Here is a 25322-nt window from a genome sequence, read left to right as displayed (position 1 = left end):
CAAAACGTGGATGCAGCTGGCAAGGGACAGGGTTAATTGGAGAGACATGAGAGAGGCCTTTGCCCTGCAGTGGGTGTAATAAGGCTGATGATGTGATGATGATGATGAACTATACAATAGCAACTTATCGCCTGGAACAAGGAATTACACTGCAGGAGCTTTCACCAATGAATTATACTCTTGGCAAGGTTTCATACCCAGGTGAAATAAACGTTGTTAATTTTTTGTTGCAGCTTGTGATGATCTTCTTTGCGGCGCTGACCGTCTTGGAGCCTCAAGTGGCCGTAAGCCCCGCGTTGTCGTTCTCCTGCGTTTCTCTGATTTATATGACTGACCTAACCATGAGTGGAATTGGCCAGTCGCTGAGAGTCCTGAGCCTGGTAACTATGTTTGAAACTTGCGGAAATATTTCTCGTGAAAAAAGTACTTAAGTGCGACATTTATTTGTACTCTATGCCGGGACTAGCGTGTGCTAGATGCAAGGCACCAGTTTATTGTCAAGCTTACTGCTTTTGGTCCTCAGTCATTTCTCCTCTTCCCGTTCAAAAATTGGAGATATTAATTGCAAAATCAGTCATTTATTTTACAAAAATACGAGGAACTGATAGTTGCAGCTACGTCTTACTGGTGTGACTATAGTGAAAACGGTCAGCCAGCGTTTGATTACGCAGGAAGTTGCTTTATGTGCCCTTTTTTCATGAGCGTTTGCTTTCATTCAGCACTATGAATAACGAATGTAGTGTATGGATATTGGAGCATAGCAATGCATATATGGCTCTTTTCTTCGTTAAAGATCACCCTCACATGCTCATAAATTTGCCTTGCTTGCGACTGTTCACGATTACAAAGTACGATTCACAGGAGCACTGACTTGAGCGCACTGCGATGCATTCTGTCCATCGCGCTAATGCGACCACGGCACCGTGCACTCGGCGTTTTACTGTGCCGCCAAGCTCCACTGCGTTACATTGGAATGCGCTATTTTCAACACCACTCTCAACGTAGGCCCGATTAAGTCGGCGCGCCGCGCGTCGACACTCAAGGCTGAGGCGTTCTGCTAAAGCGTGTGTAAATTAATTATTACCTGAATGAGTGATTATACGCTAACAGCCTCCTCTGAAAGAAGCAAGCAATGCCAGGAGGCTTAGCTTTGTTTTCCGTCTATTTTTGCAGGCCATCTATTTTTACGAGGAAAAGCGTTATTTTTATGTTACCCCGTTTGCAATCAATCAATCAATCAATCAATCAATCAATCAATCAATCAGTCAATCGGTTAGTCAGTCAGTCATTCAATCAATATATCAATCAATCAAAAAATTCCTTTTCATGTAGGGTAAGAAGCAAATTATACAGAAAGATGTCTATAATCGTAGACTACGTCGGGACTTCCTATATTAATGGATCGCCGCCGGAAGTGCTGTAGCCCAAGTTGGTCTGGACATTTAGTGCGGGCTGTGCGAGCGCAGTCAAGAACAAAACTACTATTACTACTACTGCTACTACTACTACACTACTACTACTACTACTACTACTACTACTACTACTACTACTACTATGACAGAGCTCTTGCTCCTCCTATATTAATTAATAAAAATTTGGTTCACAACACGGAGCAGGAAATTCAATAAAAAAGGTTACAAATATCACAATAACTTATCAAGAACTACGAAGCGAGAGATTAAAGTGTTGGGTTATAAAAAATAGAAACAAAAAACGGCCAAATTACAAAACTCAGCCTCATTGTAAGAAGGTTTTGCTCACTACAGAAAGGTTTAATTCTTACTGAAATTTGCGCAGTGGTTTCAAGAGTTTTACTTTATGCGTTAACGATTTATTGGGGGAGAATGATGAAAACTGTGATCGGAAGATAGTACTTCAGCCAAAATTAGGCTGTTGTTGAAGGCAAAGCTTATTTTATTGCAATTGAGAAAGGAAGACGGGATAATGTGAGATAGTAAGGCTTTGCCAAGCAAAAGGCAGTGGTTATATTGAGCCTTTAATACAGTAACTCCTTTCCGCTAGTATTGTGTGGACAATATATTTGAATTCGAGTATCTTGAATTTGAACCATTTGAAGAGATGTGATGAAAGTGCTGTATCTGTCACACCAGCAACTAATGCTTCAACTAATACGAGAGTGGACAAACGCGTGAAAAAGCGTTAGTATTCTGCAATGGGAAGAATGGACTTGCTCTGATGAATGATGTTAGGATGTAAGCAATTTTCTTCTTTGAGTGATCTTTAAGCAAAAGAAATATAAGGCTTTTCTTACGTACAACACCCACGAATGATGAGCAATCGCTTGGTGGGACAATATGCCATCCAGTCACTCCGGGAAAAGTTTTCTGTGGTTGATGACAGCTGCATTGTATAAACTTAGTTTTGCTTGGGTTAACTGAAGCCTTGTTGTGACACCATTTCAAAGGTCGTGGCTCAACTGTAACTTGCCTGCTTTATTGGCTTTGTCAGAAAAAATGGTGAAGTATGCTATGAAGTATGCGTTTGTCAGAAAAGAAAAACAATTGGAAGATCAATGATGCAGGTTAAAAATGGAGCTTTCCCCAGAATGGAGCTTTGAGGTACTCCGGTATTAAAAAGTTAGGTTCACAGTAAACGCTTCGAATGATGACAAATAGAGGCTTGTTGAGCAGGAAGTTTTTTTATTGAAAGTGTAGGGCAGGTGGACTCGACATACAAATAAAGATTTTAATGACTCCTGTGCGGCGCCGCTTTCAGATGCCACATCTCTAGGTGATGCCTTCATTTGAGGGCAGCGAATAATAAACTGTTTTTGTTACTGATATACCACTAAAAATCCTGACCTTTGTCCTGGCGTTGCCCATAGCAGCAAGGCTTCGGGGATAATTATTTTGACTTCAGTTGCGCACAATGAATGCTGCTGCACTGCTTCATGAATACTAATATATACAGGCTGTTTGACATAAGACTTTCCAAAATTAAAAAAACGGCTTTCTGAGTTACAACAGGGCTTTTCCTGCATAACATTGTGTGCGCCGAACTGCATCAATAAAGCTAAGACGTGCTAACGAGTGGGCTGGTTAACTAGTATTGAATGGTTAGCTCTTTAACTATTACCGTTAGGCTCCTCAATTAATGAAATGCGCGTAGCCCACCTTAAGTGATATCCGGCATATCAGTTTTTAGAATTTCAGAAATGCGGTTACCCTAGGTGCTGCAGCCCAGCAAACTTCGGCTATTTCGACGAGTTACATGCTCCAGAGAGGTTGCTTTACCTGCAAGCTTCTTCGAAAGCGATTGTATTTTGGCGCCGTGTAGAAAATATGGCAGCCGGTCGTCCCCATATAGCAATCACTTTGGTGGACGCCAAGCAATGCTGTTGCATTGTTACACAGAATCAGCATTGGGCGTACATGCTATTATACACTGTGGGATTATGTGACCAACGAATTTCCGCCTGCCTCTCCGCCAAACAAATCATTATCAACCGCACCGTTTTGCTCTTGTTGACGGCGTTGAGAAAAGCCATCCTTTTTTTGTCATCCATACCAAAAGAATGCTGACAGAATGCAAGTAGGGTGACTGCCGTTCTATTTTCTATGAATGTGACGAAATAAGCGGGAATGAAAATCAACTAACACGTGAGCTCTTGTAGCTAGAACCGTAAAAGAAAACTAAAAGATGTCTGAGCGAACTTCCCTTTTGCACTACCTGGGTTGTAAACAACACGTAAATGCTGCGGTGAATGGCGACTTGCTTTGTGGTGGGCTGGTGAGACTCGCTGTTTTCATATTGAAAATATACCTGCGCTCAAAAGACACGGACTGAAAGGTAAAGACACACACACACAGCGCTGGACTTACAACTGAATTTTTTATTCGGGAAACACTGCTCTTTATACACATCAGCAGCTGATAAAAATGGAAGATGGTAACACCCGGATGATAAAAAATCGACAAACTGTCTCGTCACATGTCCAGTCCTACCTTCCCTTTTGCAAAAATGCCTTTTCCTTTGATAGTAGTGAAAGGGACGTGCTACTCACGCATGCAACCCCACTGTCCGCTATGCTCATGGCTTCAATTATTTCACGCGTCGTTTGGTCACGGTTCCTGCTTACTATCTTCGTCTCGTTATAGGAAGGTACACATTTACACTCTTGACAATTAGTACCTTCCTATAACGAGACGAAGATAGTAAGCAGGAACCGTGACCAAACGACGCGTGAAATAATTGAAGCCATGAGCATAGCGGACAGTGGGGTTGCATGCGTGAGTAGCACGTCCCTTTCACTACTATCAAAGGAAAAGGCATTTTTGCAAAAGGGAAGGTAGGACTGGACATGTGACGAGACAGTTTGTCGATTTTTTATCATCCGGGTGTTACCATCTTCCATTTTTATCAGCTGCTGATGTGTATAAAGAGCAGTGTTTCCCGAATAAAAAATTCAGTTGTAAGTCCAGCGCTGTGTGTGTGTGTCTTTACCTTTCAGTCCGTGTCTTTTGAGCGCAGGTATATTTTCAATATGGAAAACCAACTCGCCCAACAAGCCACTCGCTGTTTTCATATTGCCACACTGTATGTAAACATGTACACGCAATGAATTAAAGGTGTTGAAAACTAGTGCATGCGTTGATTATTTAGTTCCGTCCTTGTGCGTCAAGCAATAAAAGTTTAATCATGAGTAACAAACTCGCCCACACAGCAATCAGGATCATGAGGACGCCATGCATTCGGCGAAACGCGCATTTGAGGAAGACCGAGAATCTAGCTCGATGTCACTCGCTATACAGGAACACGCGAATTTACGGCATACGGCATCTGCAATACACGATGTCGGCGCCATTCTATATACTGTTTACTGCGGTCACACGAGTCATATTAACTGTCGTCACCTACGTGGGGAGATAGGCCTTTGAGAGCTTTTAGTCTCCGCGGCCGCACACCTGGGTAGAAAGTAGAGACCGCAGATTGCCTGCGCCAAACTAAATGTAAGCCGAAGAGTCCGCCACGGTTACCATCGTGCTTAAGCCGTCCTTTAGACTTGCCCGAATTCACGCCTTCTGCAGTTGGATAAGACTCAATAATGCAGCAGCCGGCATCCTTCCATGTTGCACCAGCAAGGAAAGCCAGCTGGACATGATGTCATGATAAAAGAGGTCCCGCCACTGGTTTGAGGGAATCTCTTCAGGGTTGCCCTAAGTTTTCGGCTCTAAGTATATCCTGCCGGCACCACGTTCGTTGAGAAGAAACTCCATAATCTCTGTATTACACTTACATATTATGCACTTGGTTACTTCTTTGTGGCCTTTTTTAGAAGAGATGTACGAGGGGAAAAAACATTGCTGACGTAGCCGTTTTTCTTTCTCAGTCCTTAGTGGCCCTGAAACGGATCTCTGGACTATGCACTGCAGATGAGTTGCAAGAAGAAGCAGAAGAAAAAAAGGCGTGTTTACCGTCGAAAAAAATTGGTAAGTACTGGTTTATTTACTCTATACGTCGGGTATTGGTGACTAAAGAATTGAAGCGCCCCTTACAGGGAGTGCGTATCTTTCTTTTATATATGAAGCGTTTCAGTCATTCTTGATGTTTACAATAAGACTAGTCTGCCAAGGTTAACCACAGTTTTATCAATCAGTCAGCGAGCGCACCAGCAAGAGGAATTCAGGATAGCTAAATCACTTTAGACGTTTTATATGCGCGTAACTGACTAGTTTACTGTTTCGCTAACACTATAGTCATCTGTCAGCGATAAAACTACCGAGTGTTTGTGGTGTGTGAGAGTGAATAAGGAAGGACCATTCGAAGGAAGCAGCCTTCGGTGAGTGCACGTGCGGGCACATACAGGTAACAAGTATCGCCGACCTAAGACTCCCGCCACTAAACTCCACCCATCACCACACGCCCAAATCCTCCAAAGCTTCTACCGACAAGAATCCGGCACATCGCCGACGCAAGCGAGCGACGACGAAATCAAGCCTTCAACCACTACCCACCACCGCACTCTGGAACGGGCATCCATCTACGAGAAGACGACAGAGCAACGGAGAACAGCCAAATAAATTAGAAGGCGCAATTACAGAGCAGTATTGAAAAAAAAGCGAAAGTGAAATTCAAACGATCAAATCAACAACTCTAACGCTCATTTGTAGCATCGCATCGTATAATCAGCCGCTAATTTTTGTTCGGCGAGTATCGCTATTGGGAGTGTCCCTGAACTGCCGATGAAGGTGAATCCAAAACACGAAAAGGGGTTTGGAAATTTGCTTTGGGAAGTATAATATTTTAAAAATTTAAAGTACAATTCAGCTGAAATACAAAAGATGAAATTCAGAAAGACTTCAGTGCGAAATCCTGAATTGATATATAAGTAAAAATATAAATTTATAACGTACAAATTTTGCAATTGGTTTTAACGCTAGATGGTTTCATTAAAAACTTATTAGAGAGCGTCCTGTTGAAAAAAGAGCCCCAAGCGAAAAATTGTACAATTTATTTAATAAAAAAAAGGATGAGTAAAGCACCCATACCGCACTCTCCTTTTCAAAAAGAGTACCATGATGCGTACTGGCACATTTCTTTTCGTGCTATCCCCCCCCCCCTCTTCCGCCCAGAAAAGGAAGAGTGCGTGATGTGTGCCCTAAGCTGGACGCCAAGGTCTGCCCAAACTGCGGGGAAGCAGTCACTGAGGGCTCCCACGTGAGCCCAAATGTGCGCTGTGCGGCGACACATCCGACCGGAGCTCGCGAGTGCGGGAGTTGTATTAGTGAGTGGTTGATTAAAATAATAATCAAAAGGAGAGAAAAGATTTTTCCTAGCCGCGGCATCTGCCATCGATACTGAAGCACCTTAGCTGGGGCAGAGGAAATTAAGGATAGCAGGCAGAGCGAAGAAATGAAACGAAAGAGGTCAGGGTACGGGAAGAGAGGATAGGGGGGAGATGTACTATACTAAATAACTTATGTAGACAATAAAAAATGTCTACATATTGCGCGCGTGATTAGTTCACGATGAAGCAATCAATAAACACGCGCACAGCACTATATGTTCACTACAGCTGGAACGGGGCGTTCGGCTGTTAATCGCCCAAGGTAGCACTTCCGGAGCGTTCGGTCACTGCGTGTAACTACCTGGCGGAGAACAGACGACACGTCGAGCCCATCTGTTCGAGGAATGGACATGTAAATGCTAACCAAGATTCGCTCCCGCGTGCGCGCACTACCCTGCGGCCACAATAGCTTCTTGCGGGAGTTTGGTAGTATGCCCAGCGCAGTCGCGAGCATATCACGACGAGCATCGGCGAACGCACAGCGCGAAGGAGCAGCTGCTCCAGTGTTTCCACTGCACCGCATCCATTAAACACGTCACTCTTCGCGATTCCGTGACGCTCCCGTCCTTCCCCGGGTCACACGAACCCAAAGCGCGCGCGGGGGATTATTGCGCGTTGCGACCGCATTAATGCGCGGCAGCCGGTGCTGCTGTCGACGTGCTCACCTCCTGTGACGCGTGGGAGATTGTCGGAGATGACCGCACGCACGTCCTCCAGCGCAAGGGGCAGATGACTGGGAGGTAGTTGATGTGCGGCGGTTGCGAGGCTGTCCGCTTCCTCGTTGCCGGCGATGCTGGGCACCTACTGTGCACGCGCGGCGAATCCTCTCTGCGCGAGGCGCTCGATGCGCGAGCGAATGTCCCGCACTAGTGGGGTACCGCGGCCGTTGGAATGCAGGCGGCTGAGGGCGGCGTGGGAGTTGCACGGTACTCCTGGGCCGCGGAAAGACGAGGGTGAGCAGCAGGTCCCGCCCGAGCCGTATCCCCATCAACTCCGCCGTGGCGGAAGAGCCCAGGAACGTTAAATGTTGCTGGCTGTGCAGTCGCATGGCGGGGATGGTAGCCGCCGCTGGAAGGAAGCAGCTGTTGCGGTCCACTGAGCCGTCAGTGTACACGAGGAGATGGTCCTAAAGCTCCTCGTGTATTACGGCTCCGGTCCGCTGCTGCAAAGCACAGAGGGGTGTGCTCCGCTTTCCCGCCATGCCGACGATCTATCGCTGTACATCCGAGGCAGCAGGCCAGGGCGCGCAGGGGCCGAAGGGGGCGAGCATTGAGTCAATTGCTCATACTAGAGAAACGCCGCGCCCCTTCGTGAGCGCGGGTGCGGGCGCATGCTGCAGAAGAGAGCCGCCGTCTGGTGCGCGATGAGGCCGGTCGATGCGATTCAGTGCCGTGCGCGCTGCTTGGAGCTCAATTGGCCACGCTTCTACCTCGGCCAATGTTGCGGCGCACTGCGAGTTGTTGGGGCAGGCCAAAACACACGCCAAGGGACTTGCTCTAGCTTTTTCCGGCGTGGCTTGCGCGCACCGAGACGAGCGGCAACGCAAAGAGCGCCCCCCCCCCCCCCTCCACCCCACAAGCTGCGGCGTTGTATAGCAGCAGCGCGCCTTGCCGGCGGATGCCCTGGCCTCGAGCGGTGAGTCTGTGCACAGCTCGGACGGTGGCAAGAAGCGAGAAGACGTTGGTTCAGCTCGGACACAGAGGCATCGACTTCCAGTTCTAGGAGCAGAGTGCGCTCGACCTCCTGCTCCAGGTCGAGCTCCCGATCGGTCTCGGACCCTGAAGCATGCCGACAGGAAAAAGAGGAGAAAGACGCCGGGCAGCATGGTAAGCTGGATAGCGCAGCTCTTTCTTTGGGATTCTCCTACTGATCTTAAAAGTAAAATACACGCGACAAATATCACAAGCGGGAGAAACTAAAGCCTGCTATCAAGATAGTCACGGCCGAAAGCGCCAACCCTCAGATATGGCTGACCGAGCTAAAGGGCAATGACATGAAGAAATTTAAAACGCCCTTTCGCTCCGAATCGCAACTCGCTGCGATAGCGGACAGCGGCAAAAAGAAGCGACGCTATAGCAGAAAATAGACTAGACTCGCAGTGCTAGAGCAGACGTTTGACGACTTCAAGAACACGATGATGACCATGTTATAGGAGACACAACAGCAGATTCAGCAATTAGAACAAAAATAACAATGGGCTGCGCTAGAATTAAATAGTTTCTGAACCCGAACTTGGAATGAAGTGAATACCAAGAAAATCAAAGAGACGGCATAGAGCCGACCGTCGCTAGCCAGTGACTCTGAATGCCCTCATCAGCAGCACACCAGTCAACCGTAAAGGATGGACGTCAAGCTAGCAAGGACGGAAGCTTAGAAATGCGGAAGTGCAGCTACCACAATCTCAGAAATAAGCGAAGACCATTGAAACAATACATGCCTCACTAACTAGTCAAACCAGACATATTGGCTCTCCCGGAAACCAGCTGGTTGCCACAGCTAGCCGGGTATGTCGCCTACCTCAGCCTAACTGAGGGGAAGACAGCAACCCTGGTTTCTAAAAATATCAATGAAATCGACCATAGGCTACAGGACATGGATTTCAAGCACGTGTTCGGTAAAGTCATCGCACAGAAAGGCAGCAAAGAGAGCACCTTTGTACTCAACGTGTACAGCCCACCCAGAGAAAAATCCGCCGACATCGGGCACCTTTCGGGACAAGCAGCGGAGATAGCTAAGCAGAGAGGGCTGATCAGCACAGAAGACTTCAATGCAGGCCACAAGAGCTGTGGGTACAGTCGTGGAACACCAAAGGGCAAGCGCCTAGCGGAACCAGCGGAAGCAATCAACTCGAACTCATCACAGATCACTTACAGGCAACGAAAAAAGGAAAAAAGCATGAATAGATACACTTGCCCAGACCTGACCTTCGACAGCTATATACACAATGCCGCATGGAAAAGCACGGGGGAGACACTCGGCAGTGACCACAAAATTCAGGTGGTATCTGTCTCAGCACCCCATGTCAAACTAAAGTTAAGAACCGCAAAAACCACGCACTGGAAGGTGTTTCGAAGAAGCGGGGACATTGGCAGACTAAGTTCGCTCAAAGACTGGGGTGAGGCTCTGCGCAGGACATACGAGGCGCACACGAAAGAAGCGATCAGGGCGGAGCGAAAGCCATAGATTCACAGGCATCTGCTTCATCTGTGGAAACTCGTAGAGGTCTGATCAAGAGGTGACGGAAACAAATGCACAACCGTAAACTGAAGCTCAAGATAACCGAAGTCACCGCCCAGGCTGCAGAGCATGCCCTCAACTTTTCCCGACAAAACGGGAACAAGTTGTGCGAGCAACTCAAGGGCACCCTGAGCACACAAACCTGGGCTATTCTGAGAATTATTATGGAAGATAATAGCAGCGCAAGAAACAAGGACGAAGGGAGAAGACCGACAACACGAACGGCGGTTCCATAATAATGCAAACCAAATGGCCCTGCTGCCTACCCTTAGTGACATACTTTATATGCTGAGAAACCTCATGTATCAGACGAAATCCAAATCAGCGCTTGGCTGCGCTTGTCTTAGTTTGCGCTTGTCTAAGTTAGTGTGCTTAATGGTAAATTTGCGCTGAGATCGGCGATAGTTTAGCGGTATTCGAATTAGGTGATGATCGCTGCCTAGTGTGGAAAGCAGTCTTTCCCACTGCAGGTGGTCCAAGTTTCTACCAAGCGTGAGGTCTGGTCTAGTATCGGCAGTAACACTGTTACCAATCCGCGTAGGTAAGCTGAAATCATTAAAGATGCTCAGGTGAAGCGCCAGCCTCTCATTGTACAAAACTGTGCTTCTGTGGTTGGTGCGCCGATAGCCCCAGTCCACATGAGCGCAATTAAAATCTCCGGCAATAAGTAGGGGGTTTGATCCGGCCAACTGGGTTGCGGATTTGAGAAGTGAGTGGAGTAAGTTAATTGGCTGACGTGGGAGAAGGTAGCAGTTAAGAAAGAACAGGCTTGATTTTGCAGGTGTGGGCGGTAAGACTTCAATAAGGCTGTTAGCGATAGGGGAGGTAATTACGTGCTCCACGTAATGCAAGAATTTACTGACATATGTGACCACCCCAGGAAGATCAGTGGGGTCTGAGGGGATAAAAGCGTATCCTGGCAGCCGCCTGCAAACAATGGCGTCCTGAATGGCGATAATGTCTGGTGGTGATGACGAACTTGCTATAATTTGCTGCAGAAGATCGCGCTTTCGCTGAAAGCCCCTGCAATTCCACTGAATAATCTGTAAAGAATTAAGGCCCGTCGGAGGAGCCATGTTGTTGGGTAGTGAGGGGAAGGAGGAGTATGGAGAGTGGGACTGTGAGAGGATAGTCCGTTGAGAGTCCAGGAGTCAGGCCAGTTAAGCGCTCCTCTATCTTGGTCATGATGCTACATATGACTCTATCCATTAGACGGGTAATAGTAGATTCAATCATAAGCTGGCACTGTGCAGTGAGCTGCGCAGTAATGCACTCTGTGAGCCTGGCTTCCAAGTTTTGGGCGAAGGCCTGAAATTTGTGTCTAGGTCTATTGGTTCGACTGGGTTCTCATCAGGCCTTTTTTTAGGGGGGGGTTGGGCGGGTTGGGTGGGTGAAGGGGAGGGGGGTGGTGGACGGGGAGATACAGCAGAGGTGGCGGTAGAGAGGGCTGCCCTGAGCTGCTTTACCTCCTCTCGCAGAGCCCTCATGTCCGGGTCCTGGGAGGTGCTGGTGTTCGTCCCGGCAGCCTTGGAGGCCCATGTTGCAGTAGACGGGAGGGTCGTTTTCAGCGGAGGAAAGTCGTTCTTTTTCGTTTGCAGCGGAGGAAAGTCATCCTTGTTAGGGGGCATTGCCTTTTGGGGTGATGGGTTGCGTGGTTGGGCGGCGCGATTTCTAGCCATGCACGAGCCGGTGCCCGTGAGGTGCTGGCCTCCACAGAGAATGCAGGTCGGGATGCAGGAGGGCACATCTTGCGGTTCATGCTTGTCTCCGCACCGCGGGCAGAGACCTGTCTTGGGGTGCGGGCACACGTCATACCTATGGCCCGGCCGACGACAGTTCATGCACGCGTCTCGACTTCCCTTGTACGGCGTACATCTGTACACTACACTCATGTAGCCTATGGTATGCGGGACTGGTCCGTGCGCAAAGGTGATCAGAACGGAATGAGTCCTACCCATTCTGCGGGCTGCAATATCAGCGTACGGGTTACGGGTCTGGAGGTCCCGTAGCATCTGCTCCGGCGTCTCCTCCCAGTAGGCTTGCGAGATGACTCCACGCACAGCACCCGCCAGCGGTGCAATGTAGGCTGCGACAGGGTAAGCGGTTTTTTGGAGGACCACTTCCCTGAGCTGGACGAGGTGGAGGGCGGTTGTCTCGTGCGGGGTAGCGACCGTGAAGGTGTTATTCGTAGGGTGGATCCTCAGGTGAAAACCCCCGAGGTCACGGCCAGCAGCGCTGACTTGCAGGGCTTGCAGGAGTGGCTGCGCCATGGTGCCTTTCAAAGCGAGGCCTCCTCTTGGTCGGTAAACGACCCGTATAGTGCCGGAAGGGAGTGAAGCAAGTTGTTTGCTTCGGTGTGCGACTGCGTGCGTCGCGCGCAGCTGTTCTTGTTGAGGCCTGTATGTAGGCTTGAAAGTCGCAGGGGTAGCGGACGCGGACGCCGTAGGCGTAGATGGAACAGACGCTGCTTGATGGGATATGGTCAGCGTTTCCGCGCTTGAGATTTCACCCTTGTACGCGCGGAGTATCGGGGTCCACTCACTGGGACGAAGGTCTTCCCTATGCGCTTGCACCTCCATGGCTGCTGGGGGTAGGTGCGCTGCCGATGAGTGAGGAACGCAGCGCCCCGGCGAGGCTCGCCTCCATGAGGCGAGGCTTAGCGCAGCGGCACAGCAGGCGGAAACGTTTTCACTTGCCAGTTCTTGTAAATAATTGGGCACATCCAAAAGTTGATAACGGTTAGGGCCCGTGTACCTTCCTGGATCCGTTGAGGGTCTTGATGGGTCCTTGGGAAGATTTAGCTGGGCACAGGAGCCAGAAATTGGCGGAGTCGATGCGAGACGCGTCCGCTCACTTGGGCCCCTAGCGGCGATCCGGCACTGTGGTCATCAGTACCCGTCGGTGATCCAGATGGTGGCCACGGCTGCCAGGAGTCCTCACCATGGGCGCCGCCACTGTGGTCGGCAGGCGGTACCTCTGGTTCTGCCTGCCTTGCGCGTGTGTGGTCTTGATGCCTTTTCCATTCCATGACACCACGTGGTGTTGTCACCTGTAAAACATAAGACACTGGCCCCGAGCGTGATGTCACCGTTGCCTCCAACCATCTTCGTCCTTCTCTAGAGTTTGTCACAAACACTCTGTCTCCAACAACAAAGCTTCTCTGAAGTTCTCTGCGACTGCGCGTTTGTTGAAACTGCTTTTGCTCGACCACTGAACGAGCACTAGGCTTAAGTAAATCGAGTCGAGTTATGAGAGGTCGCCCTATCAAAAGCGAAACCGGAGATTGCTGGGTGGTTGCGTGTAGTGTATTCCAGTACGCTAGAAGGAAACTGGCTAGTCGCTCTTCAATGAACCGGGCTCTGGTGTCCTTTCGCAGGGCTTCTTTCACTCTTCGGACGAATCTTTCAGCCAAACCGTTATTTGACGGGAGATATGGCGCGGACTGTGCATGTCTTATTCCATTCATCTTGAGTAATAACTGAAATTCTTTGCTGCTAAACTGCGGCCCGTTGTCTGACACGATAACCTCGTACAATCAATCCAAAACGGCTGAAGTGGTCACGCAGCTTACCGATGGTAGCTTCTGCCGAGGCCGAGGGCATCACGAACATCTCCGGCCACTTCGAATGGGCGTCTATCACCACCAAAAAATTGCGCTGAAGAAACGGGATAGCAAAATCCAAGTGGGGTCGGGCCCATGGCCTCGTAGGCCAAGCCCACGGATGAAAGGGAGCTTGGGTAGGCAGCGCTCGTTGCTGCTGGCAGGCAGCACACATTTTCACGGTGTTCTCCATGTCTGCGTAAATTCCTGGCCACCAGACGTAGCTCCGGGCAACCTCCTTCATCCGCACCCCTCCAGAATGCCCCTCGTGCAGCTCGTCCAGGATTGTCATCTGTAAATACGGGGGAACCACAACGCGCATTCCCCAAAATAAACATCCTTGGTTCACTCACAACTCCAGTCTTTTTTGAAACGAATAGTCTCATCTCTTCATCAGTCACCCGCTCGGGTCATTGTCTTGTTACCACGTGAAGAACTCGCTGCAAGATGTGGTCACGTGATGTTTCTCGCGCAATGCCCGAGTTTGTTACTGGAAAAATCTCCCACTAAAGTGCGTACCAAGCGGTTACTTCGTCGTCCTCTTCCTTCTTGCCACTCCCGGGCAACGGTAGACGCGACAGACAGTCTGCCTCTACGTTGCTTTCCTCTGAATGATAGACGACATCGTAACGGCAAGCCGACAGCGCAATTGCCCACCTCTGCAAACGCGCAGCGGCAATGCTTGGTATTGCTGTTTTGGGACCGTGTATCGTCTGTAACGGCTTGTGATCAGTTACCAAGCTGAACTGTATGCCATAAATATAGTAATGGAACTTCTTAATTCCGAAAACTAAGGCTAGCACTTCACGCTCTAACTGGCTGCAGTTCCGTTCACTCGACGATAATGTGCGTGATGCAAACATGATCGGCCGCCTGGAACCATCTTGTTCCACTTTCGATAAGACGGCCCCCAGACTATAATATGAGTCATCGCACACTACCTGATGCTGGGCTTCTGGATCGTAATGTGCCAGCACCGGCGCTTTTGTCAGCGCTTTTGTGGCGCTTTTATCTTTTAAACGCCATGTCGCACTGTTCATTCCACACCCACGGCGCATTCTTGCACAGCAGCCGATTCAGTGGGAAGATGACTGTTGATAACTCTGGCAAAAATTTTCCGTAGTATGTTAACGTGCCCTTAAACGTTCTCAGCTGTTTTAAATTATCGGCTGGGACGGGGGCTTCAAATACGGCCTTTACCTTCTCTGGCGATGCTGGAATTCCTTGGTTACTGACCACATGACCCAGGAACTGTAATTCTTGTTTCCAAAATTCACACTTCTCTAGCTTAATCCGCACTCCCCTTTCGTGCAACCGGTTTATTAACGCATCCAGGTTCACTAGGTGCTCTTTTTCGTTCCGGCCCGTGACGAGAATATCGTCTAGGTAGCACATTTAACGTCCCAAAGCGACTCAGGCTATGCCGGACGCCGTAGTAAAGGGCTCCAGAGATTTTGACCGCCTGGGGTTCTTTTACGTGCACTGACATCGCACAGCACACGGGCCTCTAGAATTTCGCCTCCATCGAAATTCGACCGCCGCGGCCGGGATCGAACCCGCGTCTTTCGGACCGGCAGTCGAGCGCAAAAACCACTCAGCCTCCGCGGCGGCTGTCACATTCTTTGCATGGCGGTGTCATGTGGTTTGGGAAGTAATCTGATCTGATTTCTGCCTTGGCCTGAAGTGCAAGCTTTTGCATGTGGGGCAGGTTTACTGTGCACCCTTTTTTGCTGTAACTGCAGTTTGGCCATGAGGGTTAGCTATTTTTTAATTGTGATTCAGTGTCATTTACTTTATGGAAAAATTAATGAAGTAAGGAGTATTTTTTGCAATAAATGAAAAATCATTATACCTGCTGCCATTATAAGTGCGCTTGACTCTAAAATGGCTGTCTTCCGGCATTCAGTATTACATCTTAAAACCAGCGAAAAGACACAAAACAGGAGAAGAAATGAGCACAAGACGAGGCTGGTCTAACAATTGAAATTTTATTCCCGGGAAGCGGCAAAAGAAGACCTGCAAAGACATGCACACGTGCAAAACACCAAAGCAGTGAGAGGGCGAAAAACAATCGAAAGGCACTGGTATATTAGTAACCATCCAAAAAAACAAATTCCTTACAGTGAAGTTTCACCGACGGCTTAGCCACGCACATGTCCTTAGCCTTACCGATGTAGTAAGCCTCAACTATATCCGGACAGATTCATCACTTCCATAAACCACTGATGGGCCGCGGAAATCAAGCGTGCTAAGAGACAGGTCGTCCTGCTATTGCATTCACGAGATTGAACGTCAATGTAAGGTAAGAATTCGCCTTCCCCTCTATACTGTGAAAGTTCTCTCAGCCAAGTGCACATTCAGACATCTACCTGTCTACCCATAGTAGTTTCAGCTACAAGGGAGTGGAACGCAAAAAACCGTTTTACTTTTGCAAGTAGTGAACATTTTTTTTAATATCTGCCACTGTGCATAGCAGATGATTACCCGTAGTTGTATCAAGCCTAGTTTGAACGGTGGCGTGAAGGGCTCCTACCTCACTTTTAGTTATCAAGACAACAGCAACATCATACTTTGTTGCGACTTTCTTGAGACGGCGCGAAGAGCCGTGGAGGTTAGGTATAGAGGCCACCTTTTCGTGCTGCTCCACTACTTCAGCATCATCCGAGTGGTGTTCCTGTCCCTCGAGCGAGTGAAAACACTGACAGGTGCGCGAGATGGGCAAGTGGGAACCCAGGTGCCATTGGCTTGGAAACCTGCTCCGAGAATGCATTCTCAACACTGTGATGGCACCCGTAAAGCGGTCATGATGCATGCGATTGCCAACCCGTCCTTCACCGGCCTCGAGTAGTTTGGCTCATAGCTAAGAGGCTTTCCCGATCTTGGGCTGTGACGCGAACACACGTGGTCATCCGCGAAACGCAGGATAAATCAAGAGACTGCAAACGGTTCCGCTTAGTGAAATACAGACGTAAAACATAGGCTTTGACAGCATGCCTTAAAGATTTCTAAAACGTCTTGTGCCAACTTATCTCAGCCCTCCTGGTCCACGAAAGTTAGGTGGATATCAAAATAACGAAATGCTACTATGCAGAGGTCTTCCAAACAGGGCTGTGATGCGGTAACGACTATGGACAGAAAAATGTCGCGGAGGAACAGTGTGACCTGGGACCCTCTGCATACGCCTGATTTTTGATGTAAATACCGCCATGCCAACCCACAAAAACGGAGTTCTGTGGAGTTCTAGTTTCTTATGGAGAGCAACCTGGGCAGGCCCTCTGCAGGGAGCATCGACATGGAGGACCTGTGCTATTCATTGTCACACGATAGACTTCTGAGGCATGTGCAAGACTGCATCAGGGTGGACAATGAACATGCTTTTACAAAAGTTTGCGTGATTTCAGTTTCTAGCTTCATGGGGCTGTTGTCCTTTTACTACAAATCCGCATTTGTCAGTTGACAGGGCGGTATTTAAACCCAGGTCGTACCTTTGCTCAGCAACATTTTTTTTTGTCTAAAGTCAATAAGTCATTAGAGCCCTCTTTGGAAGACCTCGGAATGGTAGCATTTCGTTATGTTCATGAGTACCTAATTTTTCTGCACATGGAGGGCTCAGATAAGTTGGCGCAAGGTGTTTTAGGAGTATTTAAGGCGTGCGGTCAAGGCCTGTCTTTTACGTCAGAATTGCTAGAAGCAGAACCTTTAGCAGTCTCATGACTCATACCTGCGCTTTGTGGACGACTATGTCTGTCGGGGCTAGAGCCCAAGACCGATGAAGACTCGGTTTAGCTATGAGTCGGACCACTCGTGGCTGGGGAAGGATGGTGAAGAGGTGTACTTGTCGCTGGTTAAGGTATGTAAAGATGGAAACCCTTGATGGGGGTGCAATCTAATGCATAACATCAGCTTTACATAAGCCATGCCATCACTGTAGTGAGGATGCATTCTTGTAGCAGGTTTCCAAGCTAATGGCAGCTGGGTTCCCACTTGCGCATCTCACCAACCTCTCCGAGCGTGTTTTCACTCACTCGAGGGACAGGTACACATACTCGGATGATGCTGATATACCTTACCTCCACAGTATTTCACAGTCTCAAGAAAGTTGCGGCAAAGCATAATGTTGCTGTTGTCTTAACAGCGAAGTGCAAGACAAGAGGCATTTGCACCGCCATTAAAAAAGGCTTGATAAAACTACTGGTAATCATCCACAATGGACAGTTGGTTGGTTGGTAACAAGTTTATTTAAGGTCCTGTAGAGTTTTCGCCGACGAGGCTTTAGGTCTCCCATGTGAGGACGCCGAGGTGTTGCGTCGCCGTCGCCTCGCGAGCCTGCTGGACGGTCCAGAGTAAGTCACCGAGGCTGAGGCTGCGCAAGGCAGCGGCCCTCCGCGGCGGGTGGGTTCTGGAGTTTGAACCGTGCAGGTTTTTTTTTTACAGTCCCAGAGCATGTGGGTTAAAGTGGCGATATCCGTGCGGTAGACCTTGCAAATATTTGTTGGGTATGTGCCGGGGTAGAGCCTGTGGTATCGTTCCGGGTTGGGACAATGGACAGTGTCACACTAAAAAAGGTTCACCACTTGCAAAAGTAATAGAGTTTATTGCATTCCACTGCCTTATCGCTGCAACTACTGTGGGCGGACAGGCAGATATCTGAATTTGCACCTGACTGAGCACTTTCACTCTATAGGGGAAAGGCAAATTCTAATCTGGCACTGCACCCTCAATCTTAATGCAAATCTGAGGCTGACCAGTCTCTTTCCACGCCTAATTTGTGCGACACATCAGTGGTTTACGGAAGCGAGAAATCGGTCGTGAGATAGTTGAGGCTTCCTACATAGGTAAGGCTATGGACACGTGTGGCTAAGCCGCCGGTAGACCTTCACCGTAAGGAATTTGCTTTTTAGATGATTCATTAGTATGCGAGTGACTTTCGATTGCTTTCGCCCTTTCACTGCTTCGGGGTCTTGTGCGCATGTATCTCGTTGCGGCTCTTCTTTTGCGGCTTTCCTTCAATAAAATGTTTTTTCGTCCAGCCTCTTCTTGAGCTCCTGTCACCTCGTGTGTTCTGTCTTCTGTCTGCTTTTAAGGTGAGTCAATACCAACTTGCCCAGTCGTGAGCCTTGTTCAGTATTACAACATTTTAAATAAAGTGAGAATTTCACTAGGCTGTGTTGCCTGGGATCGTGTCCGCAGCAGTTGTGGTCAAATCAGAAGAGAGCTTCAAACGAGTGGTTGTAATTGGCAGAGGATGTTGCACGAAAAAAAATTTCGTAATCGGACTATTAATTACAGCCAAAAATATCCAAAAAGTGGCCGGGCCAGAGCAAAAGTGCCGGGAAATTTGAAAACGCTGAAAGTAGGCGGAGCTACAGCGTAGCACCAAATTTGAAAAAGTGAAGTGTGGACAAAGCCAAAGCATGGCGGCAAGTTTTAAAAGTCGAAATTGCATTCACGTGACCACTGATAAGTGACCTATACATAACCAGGAGATAGAAAAATAATGCTAAATTAGAGGCAATTAGGTTATTAATGAGAAGCAAATGGTAATGAATGGGTAAATAGACTGGGCAGGTATTTAGTGAGTGGGCGGGAACGATGCATGGCGGAAAATTTGAAAACTCGAAATGGTTGCTGGGATGAAATGAGGGTAAAATAAAAGTTAATTGATAACCAGTCAAGTGAACGAGAAAACAACCATTGCGCCAAATTTGAAAGGCGACCGGTGTCGAGGAGGCGTCAATGCTTTCACATTCTATTGGCGCGGGGAGCTGCGGTGATCTCTTTTTTCTTTCTTTCAGCCGAGACAAAAGACTATTTTTCTTGGCTCATGGGCGATGTATTTAGAAACCTGCGGCCAGGACAACGCTGGACAGCGTGCGTCAGCAAGCTTGAAAAAAAGCACATAACAGTAAATAAAAATTGAGCATTTTCGTTTCAAGTCTAGTTGGTTTGTGCATGAATTGCTCTGGAATGCACAAAGCTTGTGTTAATTGACAGGCGACCATTAACAAGCTGTGCATTTTTGTGCATTGCCTACTCCTGAATACACAAATTCACTGTTAATTGACAGGTGACACGGCAGTTGCTGCGACAGTGTACGAGCACTACACAAGACACACTACACAAGACAAGACAAACTGCAGAAGACAAGACAGACTACAGAAGTCAAGACCGACTACACAAGGCAGGACCGACTACAGAAGAAAGACCACAAAAGAAAAGACAGGCTACAGAAGACAGGACAGACTACAGAAGATAGACTACAAAAGACAAGAAAGACTACACAAGACATGTCCAAAATATGACAAGACTACAGAAATGTTCTGTCAGAATCCTTTAGTGTGTTTCGACTGGGTGCTGTTATTAATGGCAGCGCCTGTCAGGTCACAGTAACGAAAGCTGCACTCAATAGGAGGGTATCTGCCGTCGTCTTCCGACAAGGGCAGCCAGTTCTTGAGCAACGGCGTGAGCCCACAGCACCGCGTCAACTCCGAGCATAGGCGCCGAAACCGACGAACAAGCTAATGCCGAGGGGCGAGAGACCTTGCGCAGAGGCAGTCAGGCAGACGCACGGTGTAAGAATACATTTAGGTGTTGACACTGCGCTCGGCGGCGCGACCAGAACTTGTTCGCCGCTCCCTGCGCTTCTCTCGAACGCTGACAGATGGCGCTACGCACACGGGGCCCCTAGTCGCCGAGCTTCGGCAGCCGTAATGCAGATGCCACGGGATCTTTCGGTGCCGCTGCGTGTACGCGTGCTTTGTGAAGTGCGGCAAGACAACGAAGGATTGAAACTGCTGTCGACACCAAATAATTTTGGGCTACTTCGTGTTTTTCTTGCTGAGACTGCATGAATGGGCGGAACAGCAGCGAGGACGCAGCCCTGTGCTGCTTCCGAGCTCGTTATCGAAATGCGTTCATAGCAATTTTTTTTTTCGTTCAGCCGCACGACTGCTGTGAGCATAGTTAACTACACTGCCTCTTAAATATAAAAGGTCGGACTCAACGCGCCCACATTTGGCCTGAAGAGCCTACGCGTACATTCAAACATTGCTTGAGCAGTGTATTGCGCCAATGCTGCGAGATGACCGCCGTGTTGAGAACATGGTTAACTTCGGCCACCTAGAGTTCTTTAATTTGCACAGAAACCTCAAGGACGTTTCCGCATTTCGCCTGCATCAGAAATACTTACTCCGCAGCCACGAATAGAACCCGCGCTCTTGTGCTGTATTGCAGAACGCCACTGCCGCTATACACGCGAACGCCGGGACCAAAGCAAAAATCCAAGTGTGCATTTGCGGCTTTTTAATAGCAAGTGCAGTCCACAATTAGGTACGCGAAACGCAAATAGTTACTGGAAATGCCACTGGCGTTGTTTCTGCCAATCTTATCCCTCAGGTCGGCACCGACGATGCTGAGTGGTTGTCTCTAGCACTAGGCCCGAGAACGTAGGTGTAATACCGGCTGCGGTGGTCGCGAAACAACGCAAAAGGTGCCCTTGTGCTGTGTGATGTGAAGAATCCCATGTGGTCTAAGTTTGGAGCCCTCCATTGCGGCATCTATTAATGCCCATATGCCCCTTCGGGACATTAACAGCACAATTTGCTTTTTTTTTTGCTCAAATGCGGCCTGAATAGCCATTCTGTTGAACAAACAAATTTATTACTACAAGTAGCCTCTCTGAGAGATGTGATTTCCTGTAGTCACTAGGTAACGCACAAAACACAGTGAATCACAACCTACTGGGCTACTTTCGTGTAATCAAGAGCCAAGACCGTGACTGCAATTGTGATGATCACTGCATTCGTTTATTTGGACGATACACTGAGCGAATCATCCTCTATCATCTAGGATGAGCACAGCTTGGCCTGTTTCTTTTTTTCTTGACACTGCTTTGTCATGACTACATTGGTGTGCTTACAATGCTGCCTCATACGCATGCTGACGTAATAGTGGAGGAGCTGTGCGAGTACTTCTTCCTTGTGATCAGCACATGGGAATGTCATCGTGTATGTATCTATCACTGCGTCTATGGTGTCCCAGTACACCGTGTGGCAGTCTGCATAGTCAACAAAAAACCGCTCCGTATGCTTTAGAAGGTCAAATATGTTGACGTTAGGGTGGGTAAGACCCCCTCTGGTCTTCACATTTGTTAGAGCTGCTTCAGCAAAAGAATTATTTTTTACGCTGAAGGCTGACAAGCAAGCAGCGCAGCTGGTAACTCTTCGCATCTTTCTGCACAAAAAACCGGTGACATAATAAAGTATGCAGTCTGTAATTTGCCCTCCGTCTGATTTGTGTTTCCGAACGATATCTTCACATTCCCAGTCTTCTACTGAAACTAGATCGTCTAGCTTTTCTTTAATTTGATTGATGAATCCAGGGCATGATGCCACTTTGTCGTCTGTTCTAATGAGGGCCCTGAAATATGACGCATCCAGCAATGGTTCCTCACCCTCGACGACTTTGCAATTGCCATACTTCGGAGGTTTAAGGATACTGTAGATCGACAGCGTCTGGTAAAGCTGCATAAAGGTGGGCATCGAAGGGTGATCATTCTGGCTTCCTGCCAACCGTATTTTGCCAAAGAACCGCTCGATAGGATCTTGGTTCATTTTGTTGGTCAGGACATATTTGAAGTTGTGGCAATCAAGCAGCACCTCACAAAGATCCAAAGTGGACTTCAATGTGACTCGAAGTCCCTCGCAAGTGCTCTTTGTCAAGAACATGTCTTTTATAATGTTGCCACTTTCCAGTTCTCTTTCCCAGCTGTCCAGCCAGTCAATTCCATGCTTGAGAATTGTGAGGTCTCGGCTGTTCCTTGTGATCCCTTCTGCTGGAAATCGCCTGTTCAGTGCATCAAACAAATTGTTTAAAAACAACGTGAATTCTTGAGTTTTCTCGCTGCCTATGAGTTTGCGGATACCTTGTTCCCGATAAAACTGAATACCCGCCGCCATGGAGCGGCTAAAGACTTGGGTGGCTAACTTCACACGCATCTTCTCACAGTTACTCGGGTATATGTGAGAGTGCGTTATTTTCGGGAAGACTTTTAGGCCCCCCGCGTTGGCAACGTCTTCCTTGTAGACTTCAGCATAGTACTCCCACTTGATCCACTGTCCTTCGTTTTTCAAGTATCGCTGCTGCTTAAGTCTATTTCTCACACACTTAAACAAGTGTGGAGTGTCAGAAATATATTCTTACACCGTGGGCAGACGTAAAGCCGTCGGCTCTCTCAACGGCGAGAGAGGGAAATACTTTACTGCTGCATTTCACGTCGGAACCGCGTACGTGCGCGAGCGTATTCGGCGCGACTTGTCCACCGAGGGTAGCGGAGAACGGCGGGCCCATGGACGGGCCGAAGTCCGCCTGCCCGAGAAAAAGAATCTTGCGCAGCGCGCCGGAACGCTCGTTAAGCGCGTCCGTCCGCCGTGAGCGTTCTGGAAGCCACTGCGTGCTTTTTTAGAGGCTCTTTTTCTTCGCCTATTCTCGAGTTCTCCACATATAATATGCGCTGAAATAAGCGCTCTGTATGTGTGTGTAACGACGAAAGGAATTCCTTTCCATTATTTTTATGAACCACAGTTGAACAGTGACGAAGTCGCGGCAGCATGCCGCTGGGAAAAATTCTGAATTCTAGCGACATTCAAAGCGGGCATGTGCAAATTTTATTTCTAGCAAGACCATGAAAACGCCCCTTCACGTCGGTACTGGAGTACTATGCACGTATAGCGTACGACGACATTAGTTCACATGCGCAGGCCCCCAACGAAGCCTTTGATAAGTTTATCTGGGTCCGTATTTCGTGCCTGTGTCATAATAAAAAGCGTCATATTCTGCCGCAACGGGCACACCTGATTGGTTGAAACGCCAAAAGTGGATGTGGTGGTTCGCATGCAGCGAAAAGGGTCGTACAAACCGGACGGTGATCTCAGACACATAGCGTACGCAGCAGATGCTCGCCAGCCAACATGGAGGCGCGCTCTTAAGTGGAGCCTCGCTTCGAGATGAGCTCGTCGATGTTACTGCGTTTTCGGCCCGTGAAGTGGCTACAAACTGGGTACGGGACTTACGCTTCATCTTGTCTTGCCTATAAAAATTGGGGTGGACGATAAATTCGGCCTGTTTTTTTATTTTGTTAGATGATTCGAAAGCTCCTAGGCCTAACGAGCACCGTTTTTTGCAGAAATTGTTCCCTTCATTCAAACTGGGATGGCACCACCAACACCAAGTTATATCGTCCGCGTATGTTGAATGATGTAACATAAAGCAGAATGGCCCGCAAAATACTTTCGTTTACTGCGCGCAAACGTGCATTTCATTTTCTAGAACTCTCTATTAGCTGTTGAAGCGTCCTGCATCATGATCGTGTGTAATTTCTGCCAGGATAAAACCACTCACGAGTCACGAGCACGGATGGTCAGTCGCCAGCGGCGCGCTGCTACACCAAAGCGTTTGACATGCGAGAGGTGGTTTTTTGGTGTCTCTTACGGTTCTCCATAGCCGCGATGGTGTGCCTCTGCATCACTGAGCTCGCGAGTTGACTTCCAAGTTAGTTTTAAGGCGTCAGTTGGCATGCGTGCGCTTCGTACCATGACGAACCTATGAAAACTTCGTCTGCAAAGTCTCCCAACACATGTGTGAAGAGAAACACAATAAGATTTTTTCAGCTCATCTCTTTGATTTATTTGCAGTGCCTCCATAAAATTAATAAAAAAAGTAAATTACCGTCCGATAACAGCACCAATTTACATTCAGCGATGTTGCAGACGGAAAGTGTTAACGGCATCTTAGTTCAGCCCAGCACAAAGCGAGCATTGTGCATCGGGTGAGTGCATGCTACATATTTTCCTCTCCGTTCCCTTCTCAAGTTAAATGTGAAACATCATGTTGCATGTTGTGCGAAGAAGCTAGCTGCTTTTAATTAACTATAGGCGATCGACGGCTGTAGAGGCCGTCTTCTGTCACTGAAAAGCCATGAGTTTTTGCGTACAAAATATTTTCTTCTTTAAGCACACCTCCGGCCTTTAAGGTACAAAAAATAGTGCTTGAACTATATTATTTGTATTTGCTGAAGTCAGCTGGGTAAATAAGGCAGCTTTGATATTACTCCTTTACAGTGTAATTCGATGCGCAACCAAACTTGGGGCTAATGTTCCATCTGCCGCATTGGTCGCGTTCTTTTTCTCGGCAAAGAGCAAAAGCGCCGCTGGACGTTTCGCTGTGGCAACCGCAACGCAGTGACAACCTGCCGCCGCTCACAGTCGCAACATAACCGACATCCGCTTCCTGTTTTTTGACCAATGAGGTGAGGCCGCTGCAGCAGATTGACGTTTTTTATTATGACAAACTCGGAATACGGCCCCTGCACTTTTCTACAGTGCACCCAAAAACACAAGAGTATAATCAACAGAAGTGTTGAGATGCGGAGCCTTCAGAGAACCTCGGTACGCATTCCGCCAAAGCTGCAAGACAGGCGCTGCGCTTCTGCGCTACATCGGAGCATGGACGTTCACTAAAAATTGGCAGTGGCTTAGCTCAGCTTTGCCAGGATATGCGTAGCGAGAGCTGTAGTTTTCCGCTGGTTACGAATGTTGTCGAGTTTGTTGTTGCGACTAAAATGTTAAGCATTGAAGGAGTATTCGGTGAGACACACTGTTTCTTTATTCAATTCCTTTG

The sequence above is a fragment of the Amblyomma americanum genome, chromosome 10 (genome assembly GCF_052857255.1).
Source record: "Amblyomma americanum isolate KBUSLIRL-KWMA chromosome 10, ASM5285725v1, whole genome shotgun sequence".
Taxonomy (NCBI): domain Eukaryota; kingdom Metazoa; phylum Arthropoda; class Arachnida; order Ixodida; family Ixodidae; genus Amblyomma; species Amblyomma americanum.
Note: the sequence above shows the minus strand (reverse complement) of the source record.